General features: G+C 38.5%; 1 protein-coding gene across 3 annotated transcripts in view; it reads right to left on the bottom strand.

Moving 5' to 3' along the window:
* CHRM2 (cholinergic receptor muscarinic 2) overlaps nucleotides 1–20383 on the bottom strand; it is a 108129-nt gene that overhangs the window by 9035 nt on the left and 78711 nt on the right. The window contains exon 1 of one of the 3 annotated variants that reach the window (XM_066262373.1): nucleotides 6670–6772. The exons of the other annotated variants lie outside the window; for them this stretch is intronic. The gene's annotated coding sequence lies outside the window, so the exon portion shown is untranslated. Of the gene's footprint in view, nucleotides 1–6669; nucleotides 6773–20383 lie in introns of those variants that run through there. 3 annotated transcript variants of the gene reach the window in all.

The raw sequence follows: 20383 nt of genomic DNA, 5'->3' as shown, positions 1-20383 counted from the left end.
CTTACAGACTAAGAAACTGTAAGCATGAGTAAATGATTTGCCCATGGCCATCTGATTCTTGCCATCGCTTGCACTAATAATAATATTATTCTAAATCTTTACAATAACATAGAGCTACATAATTCTCACTCTACCCCCCTTTATATTATTTATTAGTTTGTTTTCTCTCTTCCTTTTTCTTGTTTACCATGAGCATGCATCACATTTTCAACAACAAGAAAAGTCACATTTAAATGAAAACACAATCTTAGGACTCTCAAACATACTGTACGTTAACTCGCTTCAAGTTAACAACTCTTTAAAATGTACTGAACAGATCCTATCACCCTTTTTTTCTGAAGGAGGGAGCTTAGGCTATATGGAGAGATTAAGCAAACGGTCTATGGTTTCAAAGCTAGGGATAAATATCTGCACCTAAAACCAGCATCCTTACCCTCCTTTCCCAATACGAAAATTGCATTTTATCCAGTAATGTGTGACACTGTTAAGCATCTGTCTAATGATGAATTATACCCAGAGGCAGATTCCTTTTGAGGGCCCTGGAATTCTTCCTTCAGTAGAACATAGTAAATGTTTATAATGTTAACATACTCAGTTGCTATCTTATCCTCTAAATTTTTGGTTATAATATTTGCTTGACTCTATTAATGCTATCTGTAAAAATGGAAACCATTTCACGTAGAAGCCAGCACAGTGTTGGAAGGATGGCATTCCTTTCTTCCCACGTGATGCACAAGCTATATAGAAGGTCAGTTCTTCCAGTAAAAGAAAAAAAAATCCTTTTGTCAACCCCTTGCCACCTCTGCTGTTTACATTTCTGTAAAAGTTTTTACTTCTAGTGTGTCATCATGGGACTTGATAAAACAATAATTGTACCATTGATGAAAGAACAGTCACAACAGACTAAACAATGAAGAGGATCTTCAGAAGACTCAACATCTCTCTAAGGCAAGTGTATAATCATCGGTTTGGTATTTCACAATGTTAGTTTATGACTAAGTACTATGGAAACTTATGAGAAAAAAATTCCCTGCCTTTAGCTTTAGATGACTTGAATTCCTATATGTAGCAGCAAGGAACATACCCTGGTATAATATTATCTTCGCAAAGTTGTGGGTGCAATCTCTGTCCCTAATTATTAGTTGTGGGAATCTGATCATGTCACTTAACTTCCACAAACCTTGATTTTCTTCTTTTCCCAAACTGGAATAACAATAACTATTTTTCTTCAAGAGGTCAGGATCAAAGTGAGATAATGCCGCTGAATTACAATCTTTAAAGGCATTAAGTAAGTGTCATTAATACTTACATTTCTTAAATGTATATAAGTTAATTGTGGGTGTGTATGAAATACACTGCTCACAAAAATTAGGGGGTATTTCATATTCATTTTGAAATATCCTCTAATTTTTGTGAGCAGTATAAATTCAGAGTGAGAAGGTGTGGGGTATAGCTGTAGAAGCAATACTAAATTATTACCAATGATATTAAGTTATCAATAATAATGAATTGTGGATGATAATAATTTTGATAACAATTAACTTACACTGAGCATGATTACTCTTCAAAGCAACTCCTGAAGTGATCTGTATTATTATTACATACTTTGTAAGTGTTGAACTAGAAACCAAAGAATTAAGTTAAGTGAGATTCAAACCCCATGTGCTTCACTCCAGATATTTCTATAAATATTTACTATTTGTCTAGGGGACAGTCTTATCTAGCAATAAATGTGTGCCACAAATATTTACCCCTCTGACTTGATGTAATTAATCCCTCGGTCCCAATTTCAAGTTGGGTCCTTGGTTTAGACAACACAGGATCACTTTATCAATGCTAAAATTGTGACTCTGGGCAGCGGATAGTCATATTAAGATACAGTGTTAGTAAGTGGTATTCTGCATATGAAAAATATAGGATATCTAATATAAACATTTTCCTAACAACAATCATCTTAAAAATATATCATCTTGTGAATTGATCTATAACCTCTCACAAAAGCATTCATATCAATTACATCAAAATTCTAAACATTTACAGTGACATTTTTATGAAGTGACAGAGGAAATCCTAATTAAAGTGATTTAAAAAATAAATCTGAAGAGGTCTTTAGATACACAGTAGAAAGTAAATAAAATAAATGGGAATTTCTCCACACTCTGCCCAAGTCGCACAGGGTGCCTGATATTCAGTGATCACAGGTGCAGCAGCAATGTAATAAACTCAAAAAAATTTATCAATAGGTGAATAATCAAAGTGCTAGAATTTTTGCACATTAAAATTTTGAATTCTCAAAATAACCCTGCAAAGAAGTATCTTTTCCAGTTTTACAGATGACAATAATAAAAAAATTGGCAAGTACTGGGTAGTGTCTGATTCCTAGGTCCACATTCTTTCCACTGTACCAAACCATAACACAAAACCTGATATATTTTTTTTAAAGAAAAGGATTTTGGAGAATAAGAAAATTCAGGATAAAAAGGATCTCTGATTGATAACAACTAGAATCTAGAGAGGGAAGGTATGTACAAATTTTACAACAAAATTTCAGAATAAAAAATCAAGAGGCATAAAGTTGAATTTATGATTCTTTATATTTATTAAACTTTGGTTTTTAAAATGTAATTTTGGTGTATAGACCTTTTATAGCTTTCTGATTTCTGCGGTGACTTGAACACATTACCAAAAATGGCAGGATGTTCTGGGTGCTCTCTGTCTTTTTCAGACACTGATCTCTAAAAAGCTGCCTAATCATTGAGCAAACAGTAGGGATAAAATTAAGGCCCATGTTAATTTTTTCCCCTATTGATTTCACTGAGAGGAGAGGGGAGGGTAGAAAAAGAGAGAGAGAGTGAGAGAAAGAGAGAGAGAGAGAGGCATCAACTTGTTGTTTTACTTAGTTATGCACTCATTAATTGCTTCTCATATGTGTCCTGACCAGGCATTGAACCAGCAATCTCAGGATCAAGCCGGCGATCCCAGGATCTAGGCAGCAACCAACCTTGCTTCTCTGGGATGACGCTCTATCCATTGTGCCACCAGTGAGGGCCCCTTCTTAGCTTTATAAACTATATATGGAAGGGCTAAACACCACGCTCTGTCCTGAGATAATTAAAAGTTACCCATGATGGTTGGGGCCACTACAAAGTCATGCTTGCCAGGCTCAACCGGGTCCTGGGAGATGCTCAGGGCCTTGTTTCCATAGTCAGTGCTGTTATCTGTTCTATAAACATGTTGACATTCAGTTAGAAACTGAAACCTGGCCATGGGGGCTACACATGGGGTTCCAGACAGGATCCAGTCCTTACCAGGACTGCTGAGAATAAGTCCAAGTGTCTCACTTAGAGCCCTTTAAGTGCCTGCCATGATGTCCAAGCTGGATACAGTGTGACATTTGAAATTCTCTGCAGTCTCCTATTTATCCACAAATATCCAGACTAGCAGTTGATTAGATCAGGTGTTTGCTTAGATCAACAACAAATCAGGTAAACAGTTGATTAGGTTAGTCCCATATTGGACCAGTTGTTTGATTGATGACTTAAATTAGTGCTGATTAAATCATGGACCAATCAAACCATCAGTTTATTAGATGGGCAGCTATTCTCATCAACATTTGATCAGATCATAGCAAATTAATCAACAGCTGGCCATATCAGACCAGCTAATCAGATCAATCCAACCAATCACTATCTGATAAAATCAAAACCAACAAATCAAAGTTGATTAGATCAGTCTGATCAAGCAAGACAAGTGATTAGATTATGTTGTCTGATTGGATTCGCCCAATCAACCAATGACCAATTAGATCACAATTGTTTGCTTAGATCAGTCCAATCAATGAACAAACTGAATAGATCACACCTACCTGCTTGTATCAGTCCAATCAGTCAAACTCTGAGTAGATCAGGCTTTCTATAATAAATAGATCAGTCCAATCAATCAACGGGATTCTATTGGGCTGTCTGATTAGCTCAGTCGAACTGCTTGCCACATCCATCCATTGGTGTTAAACACAACATCTGGTTGAGTCTAATTAGGTTTTCAAGTAACTTGATGGAGAAATGAGCTTATGTACTTATCTAAATGGAGAAGCATGGTAGGTCTTGAAATCACACTTCTCACATCAAACATGGCCATTGCATACTATGTAGGAAGGGGAAATAGAGCTCAAATTGCCTTTCATCATCAAATACATGGTCAATAATGATAGCTCTTCTATGACTTGCAACGGTAAAGGGTCTTCTTGGTTGTTTTTAAATATAGAGTTTGTTCCAGAAAGAATGAAGAATGGAGCCTGATGTTGTCAGGATGGTGCATGCAGAAACATCAACACTGACACGAGCAGGGCTATGAATGCACCTGGATCACTAGACTCCACTCTTGGTGAAAGGGGAATGGAAGGCATTGTTGGAGTTGAAATGCCCAGCTTGGTGGAATGGCGTCAAGTGACCTGGCCCTTCCTTCGTCTCCTTGTCAGGACCTGAACACTGTCTCCGCACACTACCCTTGGAGCAGTCCGCATCTCGGAAGGTGCTTTCCCTTGAAAGTAGCCATGTGAGTTGACCTGTCCTAATGCCCCAGAAACTTTAAATAAGAGCACTCCTACAGCAGTTTAATATTTAAATAATTCAAATTCTAAGGGGCGGAGCATGAAAAAGGATCACTAGTTTAGGGAAATTCCCTAAACTGAACTTCTTTGCTGGTCTCTTTTCACACTAATAATGTGGCGTCCGCCTAGCCATTGCCAACCTCTACCTACTTGCAGCAGCAGAAAAGAAATGTGACTTACATCCTCTTCGGGACAATACAAATTGTATTGACTCTTTCCTTCTAAGAGATGTGCTTTTGTTTCCTTTTAGAGAAAGAAAAGACCATTTTATCTTTCCTATTTATGAACTTACACAGGTGTAAAGCCTGTTTAACTTGTATTTTCAGTCAGGGCTCTACTGGTTTTCCTAACAACTGTGGGTACTCACGTTAAATAGACTTGAGCTCAAGTTCAAGTTGTACCCATTTCCAGTTCTGTACATTTGCGAAATCAACCTCTTAAGCTTCAGGGTTTTTAAAAAAAATCTGCAGATTAAGAACATTTCTTCTACCTAACAACTGGGTTGCTGTGAAAATTAAATGAGAAATAAATATGCAAAAGGACTTTTTATAGGTCATTATTCTATGGGAATGTAATTCTGTTTCCCTCTTTAAAGTAAGATTATGGAATTAAAATAGCAAGTAAAAAATGTTGGTTGTTCTTTAATTTAACTCTAACAAAAATAATCAAAATAAGTACAGCAGGACTTACTATCTACATTTTCAAGAGAGGGGACAGAGCTTTATTTAAATTACATGAGTTAAGGAAAGGTCACATAGCTGGTACAGTAAAAAAAATATAACTCACATTTTAGTGTATTTTAAATTGGCAATTTTGATATTGATGCAGAGATAACACAGTTTGCTTATATATAATGACCCATATAAGTAACTTTCAATTTCACTACAAATAAGAGAGAGTTCTGGCCTGAGACTCAGAAGACAGTGTGGTTTTGATAGCTGCCATTAGTGGTATTCTACTCTGATATTTCGATAACATTAGGCAGAAATGCAGTGAATTTCCACTTTAAAAAAAATCAGGTTTTCCTTTGAGCCAAGCAACACATTAGGAGCCATCATATATATCGGGAGCTTTTTCATGAGCTCCTGAATCTCACTCCAAGAACAGCTAGTGTGAGTGGGGGTGTGGGAAATCAGGGCTTTTTCTGTTACTTTCTTCATTTTAAGACATCCTTTTGAACTTCTGTTGTGATCAGATCTTTATATGCCTCCAAGGGTTGTGGAGGATGAAATAAAGGAGAAATGAATGACCAAAGAAAGTGGAGCACATTCTTTTCCACAGGGAGTTTATAATCTAAGGGAGACACACATTGCTGATGAAATTTCCAGCTACACAAAACAACCCTGGGCCAATATGGTGACAAATGCCAAGGATGAGAATCCATGAAGGGAGGCTGGTCATATTGGGGTGAAATAAATATAGAAGGCTTCCTAAATTTATCTCTCTTTTCTTTCTCTTTTTGTCCTTCCCCTCAACATTCACTTGTGTGTGACATTTTGTGTGTATATATTTCTTTTTATTTTGTTTTCAAGGTTCTATATTATTGTTTGTTCTCACAAGGGTGTCATATACTGATGGAGGGTGTCTACTCAAGCGCATTAAGCCTGATGACTTCTGGGTTCAGAAACACAGAATGGGCCCTAGCCGGTTGGCTCAGCGGTAGAGCGTCGGCCTGGCGTGCGGGGAACCCGGGTTTGATTCCCAGCCAGGGCACATAGGAGAAGCGCCCATTTGCTTCTCCACCCCCCCCCCTTCCTCTCTGTCTCTCTCTTCCCCTCCGCAGCCAAGGCTCCATTGGAGCAAAGATGGCCCGGGCGCTGGGGATGGCTCCTTGGCCTCTGCCCCAGGCGCTAGAGTGGCTCTGGTCGCGGCAGAGCAACGCCCCGGAGGGGCAGAGCATTGCCCCCTGGTGGGCAGAGCATCGCCCCTGGTGGGTGTGCCGGGTGGATCCCGGTCGGGCGTATGCGGGAGTCTGACTGTCTCTCCCGTTTCCAGCTTCAGAAAAATACAAAAAAAAAAAAAAAAAAAGAAACACAGAATGACCTTAGCCACTGACTCACGTCCACTGAGTCTTTAATTATACCGGAAAAGATGTGGTGACGGTATTCTGGAAGCAATGGGTAGTTCTTCTCATTTAGGAAACTGCAGCACAGTACAGCGGTCTTTACCCGATGTGCATTATGTAAAATATTTGAGAGAAAAAAAGCCGTGATAAAAACATAGTGCACTTATCAAGCTGTTTCCTCTAGGTTTATGCATCTCGCTATATGCAAGTTGCACTTTTTGTAAAAAAGGAAAAAAAAAGTAAAGCAAATGGTAAATAAGAGTGAAAGTAGCTGAAACAGCAATTTGTTCCCCATGTTAGGGCATATTCAAAAGAAGTCATGCATTTTTCCAATGTGAACACCTTAACAAATTTCCAAGCCCTTATGATGACGTAAACATGTTCGCACATGTAAATATGGCATCCTGTCAAACATAAGACTGTTCTTCATGATACCTGACAAACTTCCACTCCACGTTCACCAAACTATTCCCTTTAAAGATGTGTCTTCTTCGAAACACATTCTGAACAGTGCCAACTTCAGAAAACAATGCATGACTAAGAGGGAAAGAGACACCGAAATGAGGGAACTGGTACACTTGCCCCTGCCTCCATGTTTGTAGCACATTTCAGTTACTTTCCCACACAATCCATCTCCTGCCCCAAAGGAAAAGAGGTCTGGACAATGATAAACAAGGCTGAATTTGGAATAAATCTTTTGATGTTTAGAAATGAAATTCATTTGAGTAAGCATTACAGGACCTTTCCTTTTCTGTGCCTGGGACCTGACGAAACTCCAACATGGATGATGAACACAGTCTAGTCAATGGGGCTGACTAAGTAGGATGTGCTGACCAAACAGAGCAACAGTAGAGCCAGCCCTCTGTCTAAAGGTTGCTACGTTCTCACAGGGACAAGGCATGGAAAGGAGATGGAAGCCATCCTCGGAGAGCTGCTGGAAGTTGTCTAGGATTAAGCAGCTGTCTTTGAGTCGAATGTCTGTGTCTTTCTTACCTTCTTGAGAAGTTGGAAATTTGTACAGTTGGCTTTTTTTTTCCTTCCTCAAGTTGGCAGGTTGCTGGGTTTTTTGTTATTTTTTGTTTTTTTTAGGTTGCTGGTTTAATAACTCCTAAATTAGTTAATTCATTGCTTTGAATTAAACGTGTGAATCAGATTTGCAGAGGAATGGAGGCTTGTTGTGATTCTTATAGAAAACTCTAGAATAAAAGCTGTTGTTCTAGACAAGCTGAGCAGTCCCAAACAATGCAGTCCTTTTCTTTTCAATGGTGCTCGTGACTTCATTGGGAGCAGAGACAGAGCACGAGGCCACATGGAACTTTGGATAGTAGATCCAGGACAGTTTTGAAGAGAGGAATGGAAATAATTTTAGGCCCAGAGATGAGCTAAAAAGAGCAAGTTAGTATTTTTCCTCTGAAGAGTTGACTAGAATAGTTAAGAATTATGCTAAGTGAAATAAACCAGTTAGAAAAAGATAAATACCAGGTGATTTCACATATATGTGGTATCTAATCAACAAAATAAATTAACAAACAAAATAGAAAAAGACTCATAGATAGAGAACAGACTAACAGCTGTTGGAGGGGAAGAGGGTTGAAAACTGGGTAAAAAGATGAAGGGATTAAGAAAAAAACCTTCATGGACACAAACAACAGTAATGTGATTACAAGAGGGAGGGAGGAGGGAAATGGAGGAGGTCAGAGAGGGTAAGGGAAGATAAACGGAGATGAAAAGACTTGACTTGGAGTGGTGGGCACAGTGCAAATATACCGATGATGAATTGTAGAATTGTACACCTGAAACCTATGTATTTATTACCCAATGTCACCGCACTAAATTGAATTTAAAAAGACTATATGGCATCAGAGGTTGTGAAAAGATTTGGAGGTGGACATAGAAGTGGATTTTCTTCTTCTAAGTATAAAAAATACAAATTTAGATGACACGTTTATAACTGTAAGTAAAAAACATTTAGTTGTACTTAAGAATCTATTTTAAGCGTGTCTCTACTTAAAGTTGCATGTCTTATGGAGAGAAAGGAAAAATTAATGCACATGTTACACTTTTCATAAAAATACACATATGAAAAGTAAAGGGAAGTGGATAGTGTTTTATAGACATAATATTCTTAGTTATCATTTCTTAAAACAAATGCACCCATAAGTATAAGCTTAGCAAGACCACTGTTCTTCTGGTAACAATTCCTAGAATGTTAGTATAAAGTCCCAAGAAAGGAATTCACATCGATCAGGCTAAGTCTTGGGTCCTTTGACTTTTCAATGACAGAAACGACACAGGCCTCATATACTTATGATTCATACCAGATTCAATGAGGCTATAAAAATAAAATAGTAATGAAGTGGAGAGAGTAATAGGCAGCAACTATTTTTATTGTTTCCAATCGAAAGACAAAATGATTGTTTCCTTAGCGTCTGATTGCAGCCTATTTCTAGCACTGAGCAAAATGACCACAGTGTTATCCCACTAAAACTTGAAAAATGAGAGCAGGGAGAAGATTAAAGTCTTTACTAAATGATCTAATGGCAATTGAGATGAGGGACCATAAAAAGCTGCATCAACTCAGCAAAGATTTTTGTTATCGGAAGCACTAATTGAGAGTTAAAATGAAGCAAATTGGTTGGAGAGAATGATGAGCTTCACTTGGTAAATTTGGAAAGTCATTTCTTCTACCTGCCTGAGATATAACAACATTCTTAGTGATAACCACAGGGGAATCACAATGCAATTTAACACATGTAATATATGCCATCGTATGCCGCCCCAACCCTCTTTTCCTCCACCCCCTCCCCTTTCCTGTCCCAATACCATTAGTTCAAATCTATAGAAATATTTAAATACGCCACCTCCTCCTCACCTTCAGACTTTCCAAACGTTTGGAAAATACCAGATTTCTCATTCACACTGAGCTAGAATCCCAACCCCTAGTCTTTATCTTTCCCCAGTAGGTAGGTTCCACATTGACTGAGCCCAATGTGAAAGCTATGACAACTATGACATTTCCCTTCTTGAATTATGCATGTTGGCTAGTAAATATCCCCAGCACAGTTTCTTTGTTCCACCATACCATCTAATAAAAAGACCCGAAACTTTGAGCAGTTCACATTATAGACGTATTGAAATTGAATGTCTCTAAGGCAGAAGAGGTTCAAGGGGGGATAAATATTAATGGAAGGAAACTTGACCTAGGTGGTGAACCCACAGTGCCACGTACAGGTGAGGTATCATAGAATTATACACCTGAAACCTGTAAATTTGACTAGCCAATGTCACCTCAACAAATTAAAGTTCCACCAATAAAAAGTAAATAAATACAATGTCTTTACTTAAATACCGTGTGATAAGGGAAGATCTTCAAACAGACTGCAAAAGGATAGGAACTTGAGCCCAAATCTGCAAGGCAGGATTATTTTTTCCTTCAAGCACAGGTGTACCATCATCAGTGAAGCAGTTTTAGTTTGTGTTGTCTACTCAGCTGGGACAGGAATGTACACAACCTCACCTCTAAGAGAACTCCTTGAGGCGAGATTCTATAAGTAATTGAGTCATCTCCGAAACAATGAAAAGTGAAAAAAAAAAAAAAAGGAAGCAAAGCGAAAATGCCCTGGATTTTGTCACCTAACCATTTATGTGTGCAAATATGTGCCACACGTGGGAGCTGAGGAAGAAGGGATGGAATACAATGAGGAGGAGAAGAAAGAAGGAATGACTCTGATCTTACAAAGATAGCAGTCTAAGGAAAATAGTCTATCACTTCCTCTTGAGAGAGAGAGAGAGAGCAGCAAAGGTAGATTGGGCTTGGCATCCTTCTGTGAGACATACCAACAGGACTGGCCTCTTCGCTCTGTAAGGATGGTCCATCTCTACTTTCTGTAACCTTTACGCACAGATAACTCTTGCATCTCTGAATGTGATAGATAAAGCTTTGGAGTGAAACCTATCTCTGCTAGTTTCTAATTGTGTGAATTTAAATCTGTTGACCCACTTTCTACATCTAAAAAAAAATGTAGAAAATAAAATTTACCATTCAGATTTTTTTTTAAATATACAAAATACACAAGGCTCCTAGCAGGTGTTCATTAGGTAGTCACTATTATTAACTTTATTATCTTTTAGCAAATGGTTCTAACCAACAAGTAGAACATTAACATAAAAAAAGAAAGGGAATGAAGCATGCATTCTGTATGCCTCCTAGGAAAATAAGGAAGTAATTTGAAGCAGTTTTTATTTTGTATGGGTCTAGTCTATGCATCTTTTTTATCTTTCTTTCTGTTTTTTAGTCTATAACACTTTTATTATTTGTTTCCATTCTTCTTAAGGACTTGGAAAATCCCATGATCATTCTATGCTATTCTGATTCTTAAGGTAACAATCTTCAATCTAAACTTCAAAGAACTTCATTATAAAAATTTGTAACTGATTTTCTTCCTAACCAAAAGTTCAGAAGGTTACAGACAAGTAAACTTCCATTTGAAATTCCTACTGTACAGGCCCTGGCCAGTTAGCTCAGTCAAGTAGAGCATCCTCCCAAACACCAAGGTTGCAGGTTCTACCTCCAGTCAGGACACATACAGAAAGCGACCAATGAGCACACAAATAAGTGGAACAAATGAATACTTCTCTCTCTCCCTCCCTCCCTCCCTCCCTCCCTCCCTCTCTCTCTTTGTCTCTCTAAGAAAAACAATCAATACAAAACAATTTTAAAAATTCTTACTGTGGCCCTGGCCGGTTGGCTCAGCGGTAGAGCGTCGGCCTGGTGTGCGGGGGACCCGGGTTCGATTCCTGGCCAGGGCACATAGGAGAAGCGCCCATTTGCTTCTCCACCCCCCCTCCTTCCTCTCTGTCTCTCTCTTCCCCTCCCACAGCCAAGGCTCCATTGGAGCAAAGATGGCCCGGGCACTGGGGATGGCTCCTTGGCCTCTGTCCCAGGCGCTAGAGTGGCTCTGGTCTTGGCAGAGCATTGCCCCCCGGTGGGTAGAGCGTTGCCCCTGGTGGGCGTGCCGGGTGGATCCCGGTAGGGCGCATGTGGGAGTCTGTCTGACTGTCTCTCCCCGTTTCCAGCTTCAGAAGAAAAATAAATAAAAAGAAAAAAGAAAAATAAAAAAAAAAATCTTCGACCATATATTTGACCACATATATATAGTCAAATAATCTTTGATAAAGGGCCAACAACACACAATGGAGAAAAGAAAGCCTCTTCAACAAATGGTGTTGGGAAAACTGGAAAGCCACATGCAAAAGAATGAAACTCGACTACAGCCTGTCCCCGTGTACTAAAATTAATTCAAAATGGATCAAAGACCTAAATATAAGACCTGAAACAATAAAGTACATAGAAGAAGACATAGGTACTAAAATCATGGACCTGGGTTTTAAAGAACATTTTATGAACTTGACTCCAATGGCAAGAGAAGTAAAGGCAAAGATAAATGAATGGGACTACATCAGAATTAAAAGTTTTTGCTCAGCAAGAGAAACTGATATCAAAATAAACAGACAGCCAACTATATGGGAACTGATATTTTCAAACGACAGCTCAGATAAGGGCCTAATATCCAAAATTTACAAAGAACTCATAAAACTCAACAACAAACAAACAAGCAATCCAATAAAAAAATGGGAAGAGGACATGAACAGACACTTCTCCCAGGAAGAGATACAAATGGCCAACAGATATATGAAAAGATGCTCAGCTTCATTAGTTATTAGAGAAATGCAAATCAAAACTACAATGAGATACCACCTCACTCCTGTTAGATTAGCTATTATCAACAAGACGGGTAATAGCAAATGTTGGAGAGGCTGTGGAGAAAAAGGAACCCTCATTCACTGTTGGTGGGACTGTAAAGTAGTACAACCATTATGGAGGAAAGTATGGTGGTTCCTCAAAAAACTGCAAATAGAACTACCTTATGACCCAGCAATCCCTCTCCTGGGTATATACCCCAAAACCTCAGAAACATTGATACGTGAAGACACATGTAGCCCCATGTTCATTGCAGCACTGTTCACAGTGGCCAAGACATGGAAACAACCAAAAAGCCCTTCAATAGAAGACTGGATAAAGAAGATGTGGCACATATACACTATGGAATACTACTCAGCCATAAGAAATGATGACATCAGATCATTTACAGCAAAATGGTGGGATCTTGATAACATTATAAGGAGTGAAATAAGTAAATCAGAAAAAAACAAGAACTACATGATTCCATACATTGGTGGAACATAAAAATGAGACTAAGAGACATGGACAAGAGTGTGGTGGTTACCAAGGGTCGGGGGGGGGAGGGAGGACATGGGAGGGAGGGAGGGAGAGAGTTAGGGGGAGGGGGAGGGGCACAGAGAACTAGATAGAGGGTGATGGAGGACAATCTGACTTTGGGCGAGGGGTTTGCAACATAATTTGATGACAAAATAACCTAGACATGTTTTCTTTGAATATATGTACCCTGATTTATTAATGTCATCCCATTACCATTAATAAAAATTTATTAAAAAAAAAATCTTACTGTACAACCAATAAAGATTATTTAGCGATTCTATATTGATATTTCACTGAAAGATCAGTTTATTTCAGAGAAGTAGATAATCTTTTAGAGAGACTAAGAAAAATGTATGGCTTACATATATTTAGAACTAATAACAAAACTGAGAAACTTATTGTTATCAAATTCAGAAGTAACAAAATTCCATTCTATGGTCAAATTGTGAATGCTCAGAGCAATGTGGTCACATCATCTATGAATATGCATAAAAATAATGTGATTTACATTTTACCATATCACTCAAAGTGAAGTTTTCAAAGAAATTATTATTTTTAAAATTTCATCTTTGCAGTTCTGCTAATTGAAAGTAAATACTTTTTGCCTGACCAGGCAGTGGCGCAGTGGATAGAGTGTCGGACTGGGACACAGAGGACCCAGGTTTGAACCCCAAGGTCACCAGCTTGAGCACGGGCTCATCTGGTTTAAGCAAGGCTCACCAGCTTGAGCCCAAGCTCACTGGCTTGAGCAAGGGGTCACTCATTCTGCTGTAGCCCCGTCAAGGCACATATGAGAAATCAATCAATGAAAAAATAAGGTGCCGCAACAAAGAATTGATGCTTCTCATCTCTTCCTTCCTGTCTGTCTGTTCCTATCTGTCCCTCTCTCTGTCTCTCTGTCTTGTCACAAAAGAAAAAAAAAATACCTTTTAACTACAACAACAGAAAATATGAAGTATTTATTATGCTGTGCTCTAGTTGTTGTGGGCTTTTTCTTGCTTACTCATGCTTATTTCTCATGGCTTTTCCAATCTCTGTATGTAGATCCTTATCTTCTCCAAATTTATTCACCTCTCCCTCACTCATCGTGTTTTCAGTAGATGTAGCATGTAGGAGGTGACATACGTTGTCGGAGGGACCACCATAAGAGGCCAATTTCTCAATCTCCAATGTCATGTTTCTCGTCTGCCATGACTTGCTAGAAGTAAGAAACTGAACCCTATGATATGGTGAGTACAAAACATTTATCTGCAAATAGATACTATCTGACAGACAGCAGGCATAGCCTCTTTATCCGAGAACCTCAGGGTCACGACCAATTTCAAGCTGACCTCCAACAGCAAGACAAGGGATTTCCACCTAGTGCATGGATAGTCCTTTGGGGACCAGATGGCCCACCACAGCCTGCTGAGCAGGCCTCCAATGTGCTATGGCTCAGTTCTGACCCTACGCCTGGAGATGATGAGGTCTATGCACTTCTCAATCACTCTCCGCTCTGGCTTATGCATGGCTGTGGAGATGGGAACACTTAGCCCAAGTGTCCCGAGGACAGATTCCTTTGGAGGCGGTCTCGCAGTCTCTGCCCTTCTTGATAAAACATCCTCAGCTCTGTGTCTGCTTTCAGGAATGTTGACTTGTGAGCCGCCTGCTTCTGGCTCTTCCCTTGTTTGGTTGCTTTCAGAGCCTCCTGTAAAGCTGGAAGGTGACAGCTTGACTTGCTTTGCTCCATGTTTTATTTTATTTTTCTCTTTGGTACTGTTATTAAAATAACAAATGATGACATGCGGATGTGCGCAGAGACGTAAGTCATGGTGTTGCAGCCCGCCTAAGGAGAAAGTGTCTAGACTACAGAAACACCCAAACCAGGCACAATGGGGGCAGGGACGGTGATGTGGGGGGCAGTGAATTTTTTTATTACGTTTGGCACAATGCCCAGGACATCCTCAAATTGCCAAATTGTGTTTTAAAAATCAAGAGTGGGAGCCACTTGAATTCAGTTTAATTTCTGTTTAGACATAATTCCAAGTATTATAACTAAGTTTTTAACACCCGGCCTATAGCTAGCACCTGTATCCTTAGCACGATTTGCATGTTCCTCCTCAAACAAAAACAAACCTTTAAATGGCTCAAAAGACTCAGTGGCGTTCCAGAATCCAAAAAAAAAATGTTCACATGTTGGGGTTAAATGAATTAGAAATTTATGAATTACTTTCATTAAAATGGAAATTTTCTAATGTAAAATCTAGCGAATAAGGAATCGTGAAATGTGGTTTTGTACACATCCAGGGGTGGGATGGGCAACTGAGCAACAAGGAAGACAGTCCCCTGTTTTGTGACTTGAGGGTAAAGCAAAGTGGAAGTAAAAAGATAATTGGAAGGAAAAGTAGGTTAAGGAAAACCTTTAAAATTATGTGGCTTAATTACTTTAAAAAAATAATAAGGACCATTTAAGCTATAGAAAAGAAAACCCTGGTGAGTGACCTAAATATTTAAGAGCAATTCACATCATTGGTGAGGCAAGAGCTTAAAGAAGCAGGAAAAAAAATGCTATCCGAAGGATATCATTATGGGGCTGTAAATGGCTCCAGAGTTAACCTTGCAAACAGAAGGAAGGGGTTAAGGGTAAGGGTAGATTCAATTAGTTTTGGAGATATCAAGGAACTGGGTGTTTAGGAAACTTCCTAAAGGTTATCTATTGAGTTACGAGGAAGGCAGGGTATGGCAAAGGACTTAAGGAGTAATGGAGTTTGAGAACTCCATGGCAATGAAGACTACTCAATGTCAGAAACTGTAATAACCTATCAATATCATCAGCCAAGCTGGCATCAAAAGTCAACTCATAGACCAGGATCTTTAACTAGGTTTTAATTGCAAATCAATCATCCTATTGCCTGAGTCACTTTCTCTCTCTGGATTCAGTCCTGGCTTGACCCAACTCCAAGTTGTTTGAGCATCTTCCCTTTGACGACCCCAAACTCCAGTCTAGGTACACAAGTCCATTTCAAATGTTTAGCAAGTTTATAAATTCTCCAAGAATATGTCTTCTCTTTGTAATGATAACACCTGCTCAGCAGATCCACTTCAAGAATGAAATGAGATAGTACAAATGGATTTCAATCCCACTCCTCAGTGTTTATTTACGAACCTAGGTCAAAATGTAAACTTGTCTCTGACTAGGGTGGGATCAGACATGGGAAGAGAATTACTTTCACAGTTTGTCATATTGTTGAAGGTACAATAGCTCTGTTTGAACTGTTGTTTGACTCCTTTGTTATTTGGAAAGGATAACGCTTGAACTTCTGAGGCTCACTAGAATCACAGTGATTTCCTCTACTTACGGCATACAATAATTTTCATGAAATTGAAACCTGTTACATTCAAATCCTCACCATCTATTACTGGACTCTGTACAGGTTTATAATACAATACATTTGCTAACAAGTGTTTCCTGTTCAGTAACATTAAACAAAAATGAACCCCATGTTGCCAGGCAGTAGCAGCATAAGTACTGGAAGGGACGCACATGCTATGGGTTATGTGTTCTCCTTACATAGCCTGTTACATAGAACAGACAGCCTCAGACTATAAATATCCAGAGGCAAAAATGGCCCAAGTATGACTTCTGTTTAACTACTCACACATTTTCAAAGGATGAGAAATAGTAAATGGCATTATGAATGATGATTCAAATGCTTTGCATTTCTAGGCTATAGGATGAAAAGCAAATAAACAGAAAAGAAAGGGGGTTGATGAACATAAAATCATGTTCACGGGACAGTTCAATGACTACATTCAACAAACGTACCATGTGAAATAAGCATCAGCTCCCAAACTATCAATTTCTCAAAGTGAGGGTTTCCCTCCAATATTAGGATTTGATACTGTGTGACCTCACAGCTGAATGGATCATGCAAACCACCGATTTTAATCTCTTTTAAGAACTAGTAGCTGGCCCCATAGTTTTTCCCTGCCAAGCCCCTGTATTGGTGTTTTCTTATTTTAATTTAGAAACTTGGGGGTTACTATCCAGAGGGGGTTTATTTTGACTCAGTTTCATCCCCCAAACAAAATGTTTAATTATGTAAGATAGTGTCCTCCTCAGGATTTCGAGCTGTCTGAACACCAGACACGTAACCACGCCACCCACTCTGTTTCCCAAGCAGATCTGTTTGTTCTGAAACAGCAGTGCCTGTCCAAAGTCATTCAAAGAGTGGGGTCCGCGATGTTAAATACGGGAGATGGTGTTTAACTTCCCTGACTTTGATTATTGTCCTCTGGCAGTGAGAACGTGCAACTCAAATGTCTCTGTTAGCTCTAAACGCGTTCTAGGATTCTAATTTTAATTCTCTTAGGATCCATGTAATGCTGATTGGGAGGTCAGAGATGGCCTCATTGACTTCTGTCTGAGATCTCTATTTTCCTAACTGCTCTGTCTCTTTTGAATTTATACTAATTGGGCTTTGCTGGTTTTACCGAAAAGGCTTCTGCCCTGTGGCAGCTGGTTTTCTTTATTATGATCGCTATGCCTCCCACCTCCAATATCCTGGCTCGTCTCAGCTTTCCTCCGTGACCCTTCATCCAATGCAAGCTTGAGTATTCGATTCCAAATGCTATGCATGTTTTAATTTCATTTGCAACATTGAAAAAGTACATGCATAAACTTTGTCCCTCATTCTAGCTCCCTATTTACCTACCAACTCATTAAAAAGTGGCTCTGGCCCCGAAGCAAGGGCTTATACGTTAGAGAAAGAAAGCAATTTAACTCGGCAAGTTCACTGGAGTGTTCTCTCCAATGTCAGAGCAAAGGTCTGTCCTTGGGATGAGGCTGCTGGCTCCCCTGGTCTGTTCTCTCCGGCTGTCTGATTCTTCAATTAACTGAAACCTCGGTGCTGGTGACTTCATCCGGGCTGATTGAGTGGACAGGCTAGAAATAGTCGTCCGGTGACTTACACGCTGGTCGCATAGCATCACTTTCATGCTGCCTAAGTGTTTCTGCAAAGAGGGATTTTGGGGACAGAATGTGTTTGAGATGGATAATGATTTTCAAAGAAGAAGGAAGAGTATTTTGAAGATTTCCACTGGAGGCCCAGAATCTGAACAAAATGACAAAATCCGACAAGAATAAATCCACTCTTGTATTATTAGGTCCCGTGTTACAGAGCAGAATTCGTTGCCAGGAATTTCTGTGTGAAGTTTCAATTATGCACGGTGTCTTTTTCTTTTTTATTTAAAAAAACCATGTGAGATTCATTTATGATATATTTCGTTCTGCTTACAACATTTCCTCTGCCTTTGGAGGTTCAAATGGCAAAATTTACTTTTTCTAGGAATTTTCTTTCCTATTTCAAATGAGAACATAAGACAAAGTAAACCAAAAAAAAAAAAAAAAGATAATGAATCATTCATACTTGGCCAACAAAAACTACTACTACCCTATTTACTTGAGCATTCAACAGATCATTTTGTTTTAGTTACCTTCAGGGGATAAAGTAGTGAACAATACTGACTTGTTTCCTGTTGTCAGAGACCTTACACTGTAGTTGGACGCACATGCGAACTTTTACTACTGTTGAAATCTTGTATATCTTCCTGTATGCATATATGAGCATGTGCTAAATACACTCACCTATCTATGCATACAAACTTTAAATATTTTCAATCACCCGGTATATATCAATTCATTGTCTCCCTGGGGCCAGACAGGGGGCTGAAAGTGTGAGAGAAGCAGGTCGTGTGTGAGTGAACATCTGTGAAAGCTTCACCGCTGGTCAGCCTTGGACAAGCAGAGAAATGGAGTAGCTGGCATCTACTCCCCTGTTCAGCTCCAGCTGATGTTGGAACGTGGACAGCGTTGTCAGATATTCAGAATTGTAGCAATACACTGGAAATCCGAATTTTTATGTGTGTTCTCCTAATTGTAAAACCTTGGCTCAGCATCATAAAATACTGACAAGGAAGCAAAACACTTCTGTGTGTGGACAGATCTGGCCACGAGGCCCCCACTTTTATGACCTATGGCATTTACTGTCTTAAAACATTTTCAAATAAAGATAAACATAGACATTTTTCTTTGACATTAGATAATCTTCTAATGCATCATTTTAATGAGTACTTTAGATTTTGTTTTGTGGCCATACTATAATTTAATTCAACAATCTTTTATTTGTGACACAGGTCATTTCCAATTTTTCAGTCTAACAAACAATGATGCATTGTTTATTTCAGTCTAACAGACAATGACCCTTTTATATATGAAACTAATTTATATAGACGGTATTAGAATAATGTATAATAAAATTTAATACTTATTTTTTTCAACTAGTTTAAAAATGACCCCAGTAATATTTATTGAACAACTTACACTTTCTCCACAAATTTTAAAATCTAATTCTCTTGTCTACTAAATATTTTTATAAACATAGGTTGATTTTGAGGCTTCCCATTCTATTTCATGGTTTTATCTGTTTTATCCTTGAAGTGATAATGTCATTTTCACTTATTGTAATTTTATAACCTATTCTGAGACTCCAATTATACATCTCATTTATTAGTGTACTGTTTTTCATTATTTTGATTTTCATCCTATTATCCTATTTTAATATAAACTTCAAAATACTTTGTGAACCCTTTTATCCTTATAGAATTTTTCTTGGACTGTTATAAATTAAATTGGGAAGAATTGACAACTGTCTAGTAGCAAGTCTTCTTATAAATAGAAATGTTGCCAATTGTTCAAGTTTTCCCTATTGTCTCTGTAAGATGTCTTATAGTTTTCTTCAGGTATATCTATCATAAATTTTTTAGAGACTTGTGTTTAATATAATTTCTATATATCTGGCTAAGATGGACCTTACTTATTTCTAGTTGCACAATGAATAGAATCTGTCACTGTATTTCTAATTGTGATGGAAGTATATGTCCATAACTCATATAGACTATAGAGCAGTGGTCCCCAACCGCTGGGTCACGGACCAGTACTAGTCCATGGGCCATTTGGTACCGGTCCGCAGAGAAAGAATAAATAACTTACATTATTTCCATTTTATTTATATTTAAGTCTGAACGATGTTTTATTTTTAAAAAATGACCAGATTCCCTCTGTTACATCTGTCTAAGACTCTTGACGCTTGTCTCGGTCACGGGATACATTTATCCGTTCCACCCTAAAGGTCGGTCCGTGAAAATATTTTCTTACATTAAACCGGTCCGTAGCCCAAAAAAGGTTGAGGACCACTGCTATAGAGGATATGTTAATAATAATAAAATCATTAATTTGCATTTGGCTACCTCTATGTAAAATATATAGGACATACTCATATATGAAAGCTATTATTTAACTTCCCACTTTTCCTCTACAAATAATTGACATATTTCTTAAAAATCTTGCTAATTAATTTACTCTAAATTATGCTTCAATTATCCTGTGTAG

The sequence above is a fragment of the Saccopteryx bilineata genome, chromosome 2 (assembly GCF_036850765.1).
Source record: "Saccopteryx bilineata isolate mSacBil1 chromosome 2, mSacBil1_pri_phased_curated, whole genome shotgun sequence".
Classification (NCBI taxonomy): domain Eukaryota; kingdom Metazoa; phylum Chordata; class Mammalia; order Chiroptera; family Emballonuridae; genus Saccopteryx; species Saccopteryx bilineata.
The sequence above is the reverse complement of the archived record's forward strand: the minus strand, read 5'-3'. Positions and strand labels throughout refer to the sequence as shown.